Source organism: Leptodactylus fuscus, unplaced genomic scaffold, assembly GCF_031893055.1.
Source record: "Leptodactylus fuscus isolate aLepFus1 unplaced genomic scaffold, aLepFus1.hap2 HAP2_SCAFFOLD_324, whole genome shotgun sequence".
Classification (NCBI taxonomy): Eukaryota; Metazoa; Chordata; class Amphibia; order Anura; family Leptodactylidae; genus Leptodactylus; species Leptodactylus fuscus.
The window spans coordinates 119572-129499 of record NW_027440347.1 but is presented as its reverse complement, the minus strand read 5'-3'; the positions used below and the strand labels follow the sequence as shown (position 1 = coordinate 129499).

Genomic DNA, 9928 nt, shown 5'->3' with positions numbered 1-9928 from the left:
TCCCTCCACCATGAATTTGCCCAAACTGAGCTGTTTAGAGGCTCCCTCCACCATGAATTGGTCCAAACTGGGGTTTTTAGAGGCTCCCTCCCACCATGAATTGGTCCAAACTGGGGTTTTTAGAGGCATCCCTCCATCATGAATTTGCCCAAACTGAGCTGTTTAGAGACTCCCTCCACCATGAATTGGTCCAAACTGGGGTTTTTAGAGGCTCCCTCCACCATGAATTGGTCCAAAACTGGGGGTTTTTAGAGGCTCCCTCCACCATGAATTTGCCAAACTGAGCTGTTTAGAGACTCCCTCCACCATGAATTGGTCCAAACTGGGGTTTTTAGAGGCTCCCCTCCACCATGAATTGGTCCAAAACTGGGCTGGTTAGAGGCTCCCTCCACCATGAATTTGCCCAAACTGGGCTGTTTAGAGGCTCCCTCCACCATGAATTGGTCCAAACTGGGGTTTTTAGAGGCTCCCTCCACCATGAATTGGTCCAAACTGGGTTTTTAGAGGCTCCCTCCACCATGAATTGGTCCAAACTGGGCTGTTTAGAGGCTCCCTCCACCATGAAATTGGTCCCAAACTGGGGTTTTTAGAGGCTCCCTCCACCATGAATTGGTCCAAACTGGGCTGTTTAGAGGCTCCCTCCACCATGAATTGGTCCAAACTGGGGTTTTTAGAGGCTCCCTCCACCATGAATTGGTCCAAACTGGGGTTTTTAGAGGCTCCCTCCACCATGAATTTGCCCAAACTGGGCTGTTTAGAGGCTCCCTCCACCATGAATTGGTCCAAACTGGGGTTTTTAGAGGCTCCCTCCACCATGAATTGGTCCAAACTGGGGGTTTTTAGAGGCTCCCTCCACCATGAATTTGCCCAAACTGGGCTGTTTAGAGGCTCCCTCCACCATGAATTTGCCCAAAACTGGGCTGTTTAGAGGCTCCCTCCACCATGAATTGGTCCAAACTGGGGTTTTTAGAGGCTCCCTCCACCATGAATTGGTCCAAACTGGGGGTTTTTAGAGGGCTCCCTTCCACCCATGAATTTGCCCAAACTGGGCTGTTTAGAGGCTCCCTCCACCATGAATTGGTCCAAACTGGGGTTTTTTAGAGGCTCCCTCCACCATGAATTGGTCCAAAAACTGGGGTTTTTAGAGGCTCCCTCCACCATGAATTTGCCCAAACTGGGCTGTTTAGAGGCTCCCTCCACCATGAATTGGTCCAAACTGGGGTTTTTAGAGGCTCCCTCCACCATGAATTGGTCCAAACTGGGGGTTTTTAGAGGCTCCCTCCACCATGAAATTGGTCCCAAACTGGGGTTTTTAGAGGCTCCCTCCACCATGAATTTGCCCAAACTGAGCTGTTTAGAGGCTCCCTCCACCATGAATTGGTCCAAACTGGGTTTTTTAGAGGCTCCCTCCACCATGAATTGGTCCAAACTGGGGTTTTTTAGAGGCTCCCTCCACCATGAATTGGTCCAAACTGGGGTTTTTAGAGGCTCCCTCCACCATGAATTGGTCCCAAACTGGGGTTTTTAGAGGCTCCCTCCACCATGAATTTGCCCAAACTGGGCTGTTTAGAGGCTCCCTCCACCATGAATTTGCCCAAAACTGGGGCTGTTTAGAGGCTCCCTCCACCATGAATTGGTCCAAACTGGGGTTTTTAGAGGCTCCCCTCCACCATGAATTGATCCAAACTGGGGGTTTTTAGAGGCTCCCTCCACCATGAATTGGTCCAAACTGGGGGTTTTTAGAGGCTCCCTCCACCATGAATTTGCCCAAACTGGGCTGTTTAGAGGCTCCCTCCACCATGAATTGGTCCAAACTGGGGTTTTTAGAGGCTCCCTCCACCATGAATTGGTCCAAACTGGGGTTTTTAGAGGCTCCCTCCACCATGAATTGGTCCAAAACTGGGGTTTTTAGAGGCTCCCTCCACCATGAATTTGCCCAAACTGAGCTGTTTAGAGGCTCCCTCCACCATGAATTGGTCCAAACTGGGGTTTTTAGAGGCTCCCTCCACCATGAATTGGTCCAAACTGGGGTTTTTAGAGGCTCCCTCCCATCATGAATTTGCCCAAACTGAGCTGTTTAGAGACTCCCTCCACCATGAATTGGTCCAAACTTTGGTTTTTTAGAGGCTCCCTCCACCATGAATTTGCCCAAACTGGGCTGTTTAGAGGCTCCCTCCACCATGAATTGGTCCAAACTGGGGTTTTTTAGAGGCTCCCTCCACCATGAATTGATCCAAACTGGGGGTTTTTAGAGGCTCCCTCCACCATGAATTGGTCCAAACTGGGGGTTTTTAGAGGCTCCCTCCACCATGAATTTGCCCAAACTGAGCTGTTTAGAGGCTCCCTCCACCATGAATTGGTCCAAACTGGGGTTTTTAGAGGCTCCCCTCCACCATGAATTTGGTCCAAACTGGGCTGTTTAGAGGCTCCCTCCACCATGAATTGGTCCAAACTGGGGTTTTTTAGAGTCTCCCTCCACCATGAATTGGTCCAAACTGGGCTGTTTAGAGGCTCCCTCCACCATGAATTGGTCCAAACTGGGGTTTTTAGAGGCTCCCCTCCACCATGAATTGGTCCAAACTGGGGTTTTTAGAGGGCTCCCTCCACCATGAATTTGCCCAAACTGGGCTGTTTAGAGGCTCCCTCCACCATGAATTGGTCCCAAAACTGGGGTTTTTAGAGGCTCCCTCCACCATGAATTGGTCCAAACTGGGGGGTTTTTAGAGGCTCCCTCCACCATGAATTTGCCCAAACTGGGCTGTTTAGAGGCTCCCCTCCACCATAAATTTGCCCAAACTGGGCTGTTTAGAGGCTCCCTTCCACCATGAATTGGTCCAAACTGGGGTTTTTAGAGGCTCCCTCCACCATGAATTGGTCCAAACTGGGGGTTTTTAGAGGCTCCCTCCACCATGAATTTGCCCAAACTGGGCTGTTTAGAGGCTCCCTCCACCATGAATTGGTCCAAAACTGGGGTTTTTAGAGGCTCCCTCCACCATGAATTGGTCCAAACTGGGGGTTTTTTAGAGGCTCCCTCCACCATGAATTTGCCCAAACTGGGCTGTTTAGAGGCTCCCTCCACCATGAATTGGTCCAAACTGGGGTTTTTAGAGGGCTCCCTCCACCATGAATTGGTCCAAACTGGGGTTTTTTAGAGGCTCCCTCCACCATGAATTGGTCCCAAACTGGGGTTTTTAGAGGCTCCCTCCACCATGAATTTGCCCAAACTGAGCTGTTTTAGAGGCTCCCTCCACCATGAATTGGTCCAAACTGGGTTTTTTAGAGGCTCCCTCCACCATGAATTGGTCCAAACTGGGGTTTTTAGAGGCTCCCTCCACCATGAATTGGTCCAAACTGGGGTTTTTTAGAGGCTCCCTCCACCATGAATTGGTCCAAACTGGGGTTGTTAGAGGCTCCCTCCACCATGAATTTGCCCAAACTGGGCTGTTTAGAGGCTCCCTCCACCATGAATTTGCCCAAACTGGGCTGTTTAGAGGCTCCCTCCACCATGAATTGGTCCAAACTGGGGTTTTTAGAGGCTCCCTCCACCATGAATTGATCCAAACTGGGGGTTTTTAGAGGCTCCCCTCCACCATGAATTGGTCCAAACTGGGGGTTTTTAGAGGCTCCCTCCACCATGAATTTGCCCCAAACTGAGCTGTTTAGAGGCTCCCTCCACCATGAATTGGTCCAAACTGGGGTTTTTTAGAGGCTCCCTCCACCATGAATTGGTCCAAACTGGGGTTTTTAGAGGCTCCCTCCATCATGAATTTGCCCAAACTGAGCTGTTTAGAGACTCCCTCCACCATGAATTGGTCCAAACTGGGGTTTTTAGAGGCTCCCTCCACCATGAATTGGTCCAAACTGGGGGGTTTTAGAGGCTCCCTCCACCATGAATTTGCCCAAACTGGGCTGTTTAGAGGCTCCCTCCACCATGAATTGGTCCAAACTGGGGTTTTTAGAGGCTCCCTCCACCATGAATTGGTCCAAACTGGGCTGGTTAGAGGCTCCCTCCACCATGAATTTGCCCAAACTGGGCTGTTTAGAGGCTCCCTCCACCATGAATTGGTCCAAACTGGGGTTTTTAGAGGCTCCCTCCACCATGAATTGGTCCAAACTGGGGTTTTTAGAGGCTCCCTCCACCATGAATTGGTCCAAACTGGGCTGTTTAGAGGCTCCCTCCACCATGAATTGGTCCAAACTGGGGTTTTTAGAGTCTCCCTCCACCATGAATTGGTCCAAACTGGGCTGTTTAGAGGCTCCCTCCACCATGAATTGGTCCAAACTGGGGTTTTTAGAGGCTCCCTCCACCATGAATTGGTCCAAACTGGGGTTTTTAGAGGCTCCCTCCACCATGAATTTGCCCAAACTGGGCTGTTTAGAGGCTCCCTCCACCATGAATTGGTCCAAACTGGGGTTTTTAGAGGCTCCCTCCACCATGAATTGGTCCAAACTGGGGGTTTTTAGAGGCTCCCTCCACCATGAATTTGCCCAAACTGGGCTGGTTAGAGGCTCCCTCCACCATAAATTTGCCCAAACTGGGCTGTTTAGAGGCTCCCTCCACCATGAATTGGTCCAAACTGGGGTTTTTAGAGGCTCCCTCCACCATGAATTGGTCCAAACTGGGGGTTTTTAGAGGCTCCCTCCACCATGAATTTGCCCAAACTGGGCTGTTTAGAGGCTCCCTCCACCATGAATTGGTCCAAACTGGGGTTTTTAGAGGCTCCCTCCACCATGAATTGGTCCAAACTGGGGGTTTTTAGAGGCTCCCTCCACCATGAATTTGCCCAAACTGGGCTGTTTAGAGGCTCCCTCCACCATGAATTGGTCCAAACTGGGGTTTTTAGAGGCTCCCTCCACCATGAATTGGTCCAAACTGGGGTTTTTAGAGGCTCCCTCCACCATGAATTTGTCCAAACTGGGGTTTTTAGAGGCTCCCTCCACCATGAATTTGCCCAAACTGAGCTGTTTAGAGGCTCCCTCCACCATGAATTGGTCCAAACTGGGTTTTTTAGAGGCTCCCTCCACCATGAATTGGTCCAAACTGGGGTTTTTTAGAGGCTCCCTCCACCATGAATTTGCCCAAACTGAGCTGTTTAGAGGCTCCCTCCACCATGAATTGGTCCAAACTGGGTTTTTTAGAGGCTCCCTCCACCATGAATTGGTCCAAACTGGGGTTTTTAGAGGCTCCCTCCACCATGAATTGGTCCAAACTGGGGTTGTTAGAGGCTCCCTCCACCATGAATTTGCCCAAACTGGGCTGTTTAGAGGCTCCCTCCACCATGAATTTGCCCAAACTGGGCTGTTTAGAGGCTCCCTCCACCATGAATTGGTCCAAACTGGGGTTTTTAGAGGCTCCCTCCACCATGAATTGATCCAAACTGGGGGTTTTTAGAGGCTCCCTCCACCATGAATTGGTCCAAACTGGGGGTTTTTAGAGGCTCCCTCCACCATGAATTTGCCCAAACTGAGCTGTTTAGAGGCTCCCTCCACCATGAATTGGTCCAAACTGGGGTTTTTAGAGGCTCCCTCCACCATGAATTGGTCCAAACTGGGGTTTTTAGAGGCTCCCTCCATCATGAATTTGCCCAAACTGAGCTGTTTAGAGACTCCCTCCACCATGAATTGGTCCAAACTGGGGTTTTTAGAGGCTCCCTCCACCATGAATTGGTCCAAACTGGGGGGTTTTAGAGGCTCCCTCCACCATGAATTTGCCCAAACTGGGCTGTTTAGAGGCTCCCTCCACCATGAATTGGTCCAAACTGGGGTTTTTAGAGGCTCCCTCCACCATGAATTGGTCCAAACTGGGCTGGTTAGAGGCTCCCTCCACCATGAATTTGCCCAAACTGGGCTGTTTAGAGGCTCCCTCCACCATGAATTGGTCCAAACTGGGGTTTTTAGAGGCTCCCTCCACCATGAATTGGTCCAAACTGGGGTTTTTAGAGGCTCCCTCCACCATGAATTGGTCCAAACTGGGCTGTTTAGAGGCTCCCTCCACCATGAATTGGTCCAAACTGGGGTTTTTAGAGTCTCCCTCCACCATGAATTGGTCCAAACTGGGCTGTTTAGAGGCTCCCTCCACCATGAATTGGTCCAAACTGGGGTTTTTAGAGGCTCCCTCCACCATGAATTGGTCCAAACTGGGGTTTTTAGAGGCTCCCTCCACCATGAATTTGCCCAAACTGGGCTGTTTAGAGGCTCCCTCCACCATGAATTGGTCCAAACTGGGGTTTTTAGAGGCTCCCTCCACCATGAATTGGTCCAAACTGGGGGTTTTTAGAGGCTCCCTCCACCATGAATTTGCCCAAACTGGGCTGGTTAGAGGCTCCCTCCACCATAAATTTGCCCAAACTGGGCTGTTTAGAGGCTCCCTCCACCATGAATTGGTCCAAACTGGGGTTTTTAGAGGCTCCCTCCACCATGAATTGGTCCAAACTGGGGGTTTTTAGAGGCTCCCTCCACCATGAATTTGCCCAAACTGGGCTGTTTAGAGGCTCCCTCCACCATGAATTGGTCCAAACTGGGGTTTTTAGAGGCTCCCTCCACCATGAATTTGCCCAAACTGAGCTGTTTAGAGGCTCCCTCCACCATGAATTGGTCCAAACTGGGTTTTTTAGAGGCTCCCTCCACCATGAATTGGTCCAAACTGGGGTTTTTAGAGGCTCCCTCCACCATGAATTTGCCCAAACTGAGCTGTTTAGAGGCTCCCTCCACCATGAATTGGTCCAAACTGGGTTTTTTAGAGGCTCCCTCCACCATGAATTGGTCCAAACTGGGGTTTTTAGAGGCTCCCTCCACCATGAATTTGCCCCAACTCTGCTGGTTAGAGGCTCAATCCACCCTGATTTTCAAAACAAATGTTGGTGCCAACCTCAACTTACTACAAGGGCCAAATTCACTGCTGGTGACAAGCTCTCCTCACTGCAAGTGCCAAATACACATGTTTCAAGGTGTTTTCCTACTGTCAGAGAGGTGGTATTGAGTGTGTAAAGTGTGTAGTTGTTAGGCTGTGATGTTGGGGTAATAGAGGGTCTTTGGTGTGTTAGATGCCCCCAGACATGCTTCCCCTGCTGTCCCAGTGTCATTCCAGAGGTGTTGGCATCATTTCCTGGGTTGTCTTAGTGGACTTGGTGACCCTCCAGACACGGATTTGGGTTTCCCCCTTAACGAGTATCTGTTCCCCATAGACTATAATGGGGTTCGAAACCCGTTCGAACACACGAACATTGAGCGGCTGTTCGAATCGAATTTCGAACCTCGAACATTTTAGTGTTCGCTCATCTCTAATAATGATATCCAGTAGTATCAACACAATAGGGCTACACGTAGTATATTGTCTCAGGAATTGGAGTATTTGTAGAGGTTTCCCGTAGGGGATGTAGCTCAGTGGAAGAGCGCATGCTTCGCATGTATGAGGCCCCGGGTTCAATCCCCGGCATCTCCATGTTATGTGATAAACAACTACAAAAACATCAAAGATCCAGAAAACTGAGGAATGTGCAGGAATTCAGGAAACATCTGCCCGTCTGTATTATAAAGGCTGAATATTATCTGTTCACCATTTTAGAAGCCTATGTCAATAGTGAACACTAGGGGGCGGTGTAGCTAACACAATACATGTATAGAAATATCCAGTAGTATCAGCACAATAGGGCTACACGTAGTATATTGTCTCAGCAATTGGAGGATTTATAGAGGTTTCCTATAGGGGATGTAGCTCAGTGGTAAAGCGCATGCTTTGCATGTATGAGGCCCCGGGTTCAATCCCCGGCATCTCCATGTTTTGTCTTACATAACAATCACTAAAAACATGAATTTGTTCAACTTTAAGCAGAAATATCTAGATGTGATCCAAGAAACTGTAATATCTGATAAAGCAAGTATCAGAATATCCTTCACTGTCATGTGCAGTATTCCTAAAGATGTATACATAATGTGGCCAGTAGGTGGCAGTCCGCTCATACACAGAAACATTCAGGTATCTCCATGTTATGTGATAAACAACTACAAAAACATCAAAGATCCATAAAACTGATAAATGTGCCGGAATTCACAAGATGTCTGTCTGGACGTAACGCAAAGGACGGATTCAACTATCAAAATGTCATCCTGCATTTACGAATCCCCAGTACAGTCAGTGCTGGACACTAGGGGGCAGTATAGTCAGCACAATACACTGCCTGTGGTATAATGAACAGACATTTTTATTTATATAGGGCCCATCATATTCCTCCATATAACATTGACAGCCCTGCTGCCTCCACTTCTGCTTCAGCCCTCCAGGGAGCCCCGTCTGTCCCACATGATGTCAATGTTTCCTATTGGGCCCAGTCTTTACCAGTTCTGTCCATGGTTACAGACCTAAAATGTAGACAGAATTTTTTTCTGCCCTTTTGTATTTGGAGATGCTGGATCTGTGTATGTAGATATAGATATATCTGAAGACGGATACTGAGTGTGACATCTATAAAATAATACCGCCAATATAATAGAATAAATTAATCGAAAGTTACAGGAGGAGACGTAACAAGGAAATCCAGTATAAAATATCACGTGTCAGACATCTTGCACCGAGCCCTGGTCTACAAGGATCTGTGCCCAATATGTCCATACAGAAGCTGATCTCATCCTTGTGTGTTTCTGTGTATGAGCAGACTGCCACCTACTGGACACTTTATGCCTATATCTCTACAATATAGTGTATGGTGTGAAGGATATTTTGATACTTGGTTTATCAGTTAACCGGTTAAGGACCGGGCCCAAAAGTATGTTAAAGACCGGGCCTTTTTTTCCAAAACTGACATGTGTCACTTTAAATGGCAATAACTTTGAGACGCTTTAACTTACACAAGTGATTTTTAGATTGTTTTTTTCGTAACACATTATACTTCATGTTAGTTGTAAACACTAATCAATATTTTTGTATTTATTTATAAAAAAAACTAGGAAATTTGATGGAAATTTGAAAAAATTTGCAATTTTCAAAATGTGAAATTTTCTACTTTTCAGGCAGATAGTTATACCATCCAAATACATGAATAAATATTATCTCCCATATCTCTGCTTTATATCGGCATCATCTTTTGATTGTCTTTTAATTTATTTTGGACGTCACAAGGCTTCCAAGTGTAACAGCGATTTTCCAGATTTACAAGAAAATTCTCCAAAACAATTTTTTAGGGACCACTTCAGTTCTGAAAGTAATTATAAAGGCCTGTATAATAGAAACCCCCATAAATCACCCCATTTTCAAAACTGCACCCCTCAAATTATTCAAAACAGCATTTGGGATGTTTGTTAACCCTTTAAGCATTTCATAAGAATAAAAATAATATGGCAGTGAAATTTAGACATTTCATTTTTTTTCACTAATACATTCATTTAGACCTAAAATTAACACATTCAAAAAGTGTTAAAGGAGAAAATGCATCTGACAGTTTATTGTGCAATTTCTCCCGTACACAGAAATACCCCACATGTGGGTGTAAACTGATTTTTGGGCACACAGCAGTGCATGGAAGGGAAGTAGCGACACTGGGTGTTTGAACAGCAGATTTTGCTGGAATAATTTTCAGGCACCATGCCTCATTTGCAGAGACCCTAGAGTACCAAAACAATGGAAACCCCCCAAAAGTGACCCCATTTTAGAATCCACACCCCTCACAGAATTCATCAAGGGGTATAGTCAGCATTTTGACCCTACAGTTGTTTCACAGATTTTACTAACATTGGGATGTGTAAATGAAAAATTACTAAAATGTCACTTTATCTCCAAAGTTTTCATTTTCACAAGGGGTTAAAGGAGTAAAAGCCCCCCACAGTTTGTTAAACAATTTCTCCTGAACACGGCAATACCCCATATGTGGCCATAGTATGCTGTATGGGTACATGGCGGGGCTCAGAATGGAAGGAGCGCTATTTGGCGTTTGGA

General features: G+C 47.1%; 2 non-coding genes across 2 annotated transcripts; both read left to right on the top strand.

Annotated features, from left to right (window-relative positions):
* The first annotated feature begins 7369 nt into the window (after positions 1-7369).
* On the top strand, positions 7370-7441 carry TRNAA-CGC (transfer RNA alanine (anticodon CGC)). Its single transcript has one exon. It is a non-coding gene; the product is annotated as a tRNA-Ala (tRNA).
* Positions 7442-7704: 263 nt separating this feature from the next.
* TRNAA-UGC (transfer RNA alanine (anticodon UGC)) lies at positions 7705-7776 on the top strand. Its single transcript has one exon. It is a non-coding gene; the product is annotated as a tRNA-Ala (tRNA).
* The last annotated feature ends 2152 nt before the right edge of the window (positions 7777-9928 follow it).